This window comes from Ornithodoros turicata, chromosome 1 (assembly GCF_037126465.1).
Source record: "Ornithodoros turicata isolate Travis chromosome 1, ASM3712646v1, whole genome shotgun sequence".
NCBI classification, from domain to species: Eukaryota; Metazoa; Arthropoda; class Arachnida; order Ixodida; family Argasidae; genus Ornithodoros; species Ornithodoros turicata.
In genome coordinates this window covers 168249999-168255998 of record NC_088201.1, presented here as the reverse complement: position 1 = coordinate 168255998, position 6000 = coordinate 168249999, and the positions used below count along the sequence as shown (strand labels likewise).

The 6000-nt window shown below is 52.7% G+C and overlaps 5 non-coding genes across 5 annotated transcripts; all 5 read left to right on the top strand.

The window, feature by feature from the left end:
- The first annotated feature begins 43 nt into the window (after positions 1–43).
- LOC135379677 (5S ribosomal RNA) lies at positions 44–162 on the top strand. Its single transcript, XR_010419139.1, has one exon. It is a non-coding gene; the product is annotated as a 5S ribosomal RNA (ribosomal RNA).
- Positions 163–1340: 1178 nt separating this feature from the next.
- On the top strand, positions 1341–1459 carry LOC135379618 (5S ribosomal RNA). Its single transcript, XR_010419097.1, has one exon. It is a non-coding gene; the product is annotated as a 5S ribosomal RNA (ribosomal RNA).
- Positions 1460–2626: 1167 nt separating this feature from the next.
- On the top strand, positions 2627–2745 carry LOC135379503 (5S ribosomal RNA). The gene has a single exon (XR_010418990.1). It is a non-coding gene; the product is annotated as a 5S ribosomal RNA (ribosomal RNA).
- Positions 2746–3923: 1178 nt separating this feature from the next.
- On the top strand, positions 3924–4042 carry LOC135379386 (5S ribosomal RNA). Its single transcript, XR_010418883.1, has one exon. It is a non-coding gene; the product is annotated as a 5S ribosomal RNA (ribosomal RNA).
- A 1177-nt stretch (positions 4043–5219) lies between these two features.
- LOC135379270 (5S ribosomal RNA) lies at positions 5220–5338 on the top strand. The gene has a single exon (XR_010418772.1). It is a non-coding gene; the product is annotated as a 5S ribosomal RNA (ribosomal RNA).
- Positions 5339–6000: the final 662 nt, after the last annotated feature.

The following is a 6000-nucleotide window of genomic DNA, read 5'->3' as shown; positions in this document are numbered from 1 at the left end:
CGCCAGCGCACGATACAATTCGTGCAGTTAAGCATAGCCTCTCGCCATCGGCCATACCATGCTGAATACGCCGGTTCTCGTCCGATCACCGAAGCTAAGCAGCATTGGGCTCGGTCAGTACTTGGGAGGGAGACCACCTGGGAACACCGAGTGCTGATGGCATCCTTTTCTTTTTTTTTTCTTTTTTTCCTAGTCATTCACTGTGTCCGCATGATTTTCGCACGTCCACGGCACGATTGCTCGCCGCGCCGACCAATCGGGGAGCAGCTCCAGGTCGCCAGAATGCCGGCGGCCGCGGCGCGTGATATGTTTATAGTTTATAGTATATATGTTTATATGATATTTCACCAGCTCCGGTGGCGCAGCGGTAACGCGTGCGCTTGGAGACTGGGAGGTCCGCGGTTCGAATCCGCGGGCCGGCTGTGCCGTCTGGGGTTTTTCCTGGGTTTCCCTCAGATGTGTAATAGGCACAGTTCAATGTGCACAGTTCCCCTGAAGTCGGCCCATGGACGCAGCTATCCTCCCCACGAGCGGATTCCGCTCGGTCTTCCACTTCACCCTTTCCTCCTGTCCACCATCTTTCCCTTCCCGAGAAACATGCCGCCTAATCAGGCAGGCAGACCTCTCGGGTTCCTCCCAACGACACTCCTCCTCATCCTCCATGTACTCGCTTTTACTGTTCTCTCTGTTTAATTAATTAATTTATTTATTTATTTAAAAAAAACGAGGACGCCTAGCTATATGTGTGCATGTGTGCCCCTTTAAACCCTTGCTGAGTCCCTTACCTACTCATCCCCTTTCTTGTCATTATTATTATTATTCCTTTGGTCAGCGGCAATTTGACATCTTCCGCGCTTTCGCCTCTGCGCTAAGCCGTGGCGCTCTCGCCGTCTTTCCCACGCTCCTCACTACCTGCTCCAACAGTTTGTTTGTTTATTTTTCCCTCCGTCCCACTACCTCCGAAAACCGCAACGTCGTACAGCCGCGTTCTCCAAAAATTGGACTCCACGCCGCCTCTACAAGCGATTTCCGCTACGCGCCGCTTCTCTCTTTCTTGCTATCGTCGTTGCTAGTATTCTCGTCACTAACATGACAGCTGTTATCATTGCACGTAACCATGCAGTAGCCCCACAAACGAGGCGCGAGCTGCTCCGTTTATTTCGCCGCCGAAATACCAACGTAATCGCGCGCAGGGACAGCCAAATGCGCAAGGCGTTGGTTCGAGCGCCGTGGCTGGCTAACCTTTTCACTGGCATCCGTCTTTGTTCAAGAAAAGCGCGTTCAACTGCGCTTCGTCCGCCAGCGCACGATACAATTCGTGCAGTTAAGCATAGCCTCTCGCCATCGGCCATACCATGCTGAATACGCCGGTTCTCGTCCGATCACCGAAGCTAAGCAGCATTGGGCTCGGTCAGTACTTGGGAGGGAGACCACCTGGGAACACCGAGTGCTGATGGCATCCTTTTCTTTTTTTTTTCTTTTTTTCCTAGTCATTCACTGTGTCCGCATGATTTTCGCACGTCCACGGCACGATTGCTCGCCGCGCCGACCAATCGGGGAGCAGCTCCAGGTCGCCAGAATGCCGGCGGCCGCGGCGCGTGATATGTTTATAGTTATAGTATATATGTTTATATGATATTTCACCAGCTCCGGTGGCGCAGCGGTAACGCGTGCGCTTGGAGACTGGGAGGTCCGCGGTTCGAATCCGCGGGCCGGCTGTGCCGTCTGGGGTTTTTCCTGGGTTTCCCTCAGATGTGTAATAGGCACAGTTCAATGTGCACAGTTCCCCTGAAGTCGGCCCATGGACGCAGCTATCCTCCCCACGAGCGATCTTCCACTTCACCCTTTCCTCCTGTCCACCATCTTTCCCTTCCCGAGAAACATGCCGCCTAATCAGGCAGGCAGACCTCTCGGGTTCCTCCCAACGACACTCCTCCTCATCCTCCATGTACTCGCTTTTACTGTTCTCTCTGTTTAATTAATTATTTATTTATTTATTTATTAAAAAAACGAGGACGCCTAGCTATATGTGTGCATGTGTGCCCCTTTAAACCCTTGCTGAGTCCCTTACCTACTCATCCCCTTTCTTGTCATTATTATTATTATTCCTTTGGTCAGCGGCAATTTGACATCTTCCGCGCTTTCGCCTCTGCGCTAAGCCGTGGCGCTCTCGCCGTCTTTCCCACGCTCCTCACTACCTGCTCCAACAGTTTGTTTGTTTATTTTTCCCTCCGTCCCACTACCTCCGAAAACCGCAACGTCGTACAGCCGCGTTCTCCAAAAATTGGACTCCACGCCGCCTCTACAAGCGATTTCCGCTACGCGCCGCTTCTCTCTTTCTTGCTATCGTCGTTGCTAGTATTCTCGTCACTAACATGACAGCTGTTATCATTGCACGTAACCATGCAGTAGCCCCACAAACGAGGCGCGAGCTGCTCCGTTTATTTCGCCGCCGAAATACCAACGTAATCGCGCGCAGGGACAGCCAAATGCGCAAGGCGTTGGTTCGAGCGCCGTGGCTGGCTAACCTTTTCACTGGCATCCGTCTTTGTTCAAGAAAAGCGCGTTCAACTGCGCTTCGTCCGCCAGCGCACGATACAATTCGTGCAGTTAAGCATAGCCTCTCGCCATCGGCCATACCATGCTGAATACGCCGGTTCTCGTCCGATCACCGAAGCTAAGCAGCATTGGGCTCGGTCAGTACTTGGGAGGGAGACCACCTGGGAACACCGAGTGCTGATGGCATCCTTTTCTTTTTTTTTTCTTTTTTTCCTAGTCATTCACTGTGTCCGCATGATTTTCGCACGTCCACGGCACGATTGCTCGCCGCGCCGACCAATCGGGGAGCAGCTCCAGGTCGCCAGAATGCCGGCGGCCGCGGCGCGTGATATGTTTATAGTTTATAGTATATATGTTTATATGATATTTCACCAGCTCCGGTGGCGCAGCGGTAACGCGTGCGCTTGGAGACTGGGAGGTCCGCGGTTCGAATCCGCGGGCCGGCTGTGCCGTCTGGGGTTTTTCCTGGGTTTCCCTCAGATGTGTAATAGGCACAGTTCAATGTGCACAGTTCCCCTGAAGTCGGCCCATGGACGCAGCTATCCTCCCCACGAGCGGATTCCGCTCGGTCTTCCACTTCACCCTTTCCTCCTGTCCACCATCTTTCCCTTCCCGAGAAACATGCCGCCTAATCAGGCAGGCAGACCTCTCGGGTTCCTCCCAACGACACTCCTCCTCATCCTCCATGTACTCGCTTTTACTGTTCTCTCTGTTTAATTAATTTATTTATTTATTTATTTAAAAAAAACGAGGACGCCTAGCTATATGTGTGCATGTGTGCCCCTTTAAACCCTTGCTGAGTCCCTTACCTACTCATCCCCTTTCTTGTCATTATTATTATTATTCCTTTGGTCAGCGGCAATTTGACATCTTCCGCGCTTTCGCCTCTGCGCTAAGCCGTGGCGCTCTCGCCGTCTTTCCCACGCTCCTCACTACCTGCTCCAACAGTTTGTTTGTTTATTTTTCCCTCCGTCCCACTACCTCCGAAAACCGCAACGTCGTACAGCCGCGTTCTCCAAAAATTGGACTCCACGCCGCCTCTACAAGCGATTTCCGCTACGCGCCGCTTCTCTCTTTCTTGCTATCGTCGTTGCTAGTATTCTCGTCACTAACATGACAGCTGTTATCATTGCACGTAACCATGCAGTAGCCCCACAAACGAGGCGCGAGCTGCTCCGTTTATTTCGCCGCCGAAATACCAACGTAATCGCGCGCAGGGACAGCCAAATGCGCAAGGCGTTGGTTCGAGCGCCGTGGCTGGCTAACCTTTTCACTGGCATCCGTCTTTGTTCAAGAAAAGCGCGTTCAACTGCGCTTCGTCCGCCAGCGCACGATACAATTCGTGCAGTTAAGCATAGCCTCTCGCCATCGGCCATACCATGCTGAATACGCCGGTTCTCGTCCGATCACCGAAGCTAAGCAGCATTGGGCTCGGTCAGTACTTGGGAGGGAGACCACCTGGGAACACCGAGTGCTGATGGCATCCTTTTCTTTTTTTTTTCTTTTTTTCCTAGTCATTCACTGTGTCCGCATGATTTTCGCACGTCCACGGCACGATTGCTCGCCGCGCCGACCAATCGGGGAGCAGCTCCAGGTCGCCAGAATGCCGGCGGCCGCGGCGCGTGATATGTTTATAGTTTATAGTATATATGTTTATATGATATTTCACCAGCTCCGGTGGCGCAGCGGTAACGCGTGCGCTTGGAGACTGGGAGGTCCGCGGTTCGAATCCGCGGGCCGGCTGTGCCGTCTGGGGTTTTTCCTGGGTTTCCCTCAGATGTGTAATAGGCCAGTCAATGCGGCACAGTTCCCCTGAAGTCGGCCCATGGACGCAGCTATCCTCCCCACGAGCGGATTCCGCTCGGTCTTCCACTTCACCCTTTCCTCCTGTCCACCATCTTTCCCTTCCCGAGAAACATGCCGCCTAATCAGGCAGGCAGACCTCTCGGGTTCCTCCCAACGACACTCCTCCTCATCCTCCATGTACTCGCTTTTACTGTTCTCTCTGTTTAATTAATTAATTTATTTATTTATTTAAAAAAAACGAGGACGCCTAGCTATATGTGTGCATGTGTGCCCCTTTAAACCCTTGCTGAGTCCCTTACCTACTCATCCCCTTTCTTGTCATTATTATTATTATTCCTTTGGTCAGCGGCAATTTGACATCTTCCGCGCTTTCGCCTCTGCGCTAAGCCGTGGCGCTCTCGCCGTCTTTCCCACGCTCCTCACTACCTGCTCCAACAGTTTGTTTGTTTATTTTTCCCTCCGTCCCACTACCTCCGAAAACCGCAACGTCGTACAGCCGCGTTCTCCAAAAATTGGACTCCACGCCGCCTCTACAAGCGATTTCCGCTACGCGCCGCTTCTCTCTTTCTTGCTATCGTCGTTGCTAGTATTCTCGTCACTAACATGACAGCTGTTATCATTGCACGTAACCATGCAGTAGCCCCACAAACGAGGCGCGAGCTGCTCCGTTTATTTCGCCGCCGAAATACCAACGTAATCGCGCGCAGGGACAGCCAAATGCGCAAGGCGTTGGTTCGAGCGCCGTGGCTGGCTAACCTTTTCACTGGCATCCGTCTTTGTTCAAGAAAAGCGCGTTCAACTGCGCTTCGTCCGCCAGCGCACGATACAATTCGTGCAGTTAAGCATAGCCTCTCGCCATCGGCCATACCATGCTGAATACGCCGGTTCTCGTCCGATCACCGAAGCTAAGCAGCATTGGGCTCGGTCAGTACTTGGGAGGGAGACCACCTGGGAACACCGAGTGCTGATGGCATCCTTTTCTTTTTTTTTCTTTTTTTCCTAGTCATTCACTGTGTCCGCATGATTTTCGCACGTCCACGGCACGATTGCTCGCCGCGCCGACCAATCGGGGAGCAGCTCCAGGTCGCCAGAATGCCGGCGGCCGCGGCGCGTGATATGTTTATAGTTTATAGTATATATGTTTATATGATATTTCACCAGCTCCGGTGGCGCAGCGGTAACGCGTGCGCTTGGAGACTGGGAGGTCCGCGGTTCGAATCCGCGGGCCGGCTGTGCCGTCTGGGGTTTTTCCTGGGTTTCCCTCAGATGTGTAATAGGCGTATGCCGGCACAGTTCCCCTGAAGTCGGCCCATGGACGCAGCTATCTCCGCTCGGTCTTCCACTTCACCCTCTCCTCCTCTCCACCATCTTTCCCTTCCCGAGAAACATGCCGCCTAATCAGGCAGGCAGACCTCTCGGGTTCCTCCCAACGACACTCCTCCTCCTGGATATGCTGCTCCCGCGACGATCGCTGCCCTTTTTAAATTAATTCTCTGTAATTCTTTCAATTTGCGTAATCTGTCACCGTGTGCGTCCGCCTGTCCTTCCTTCGTTCATTTATCTATTGATGCACAGCCCTTCTTTTTGCCACGCATTCAGGCGAATTTTTTATTTATTTTTTTTCTTCTTTCAAGT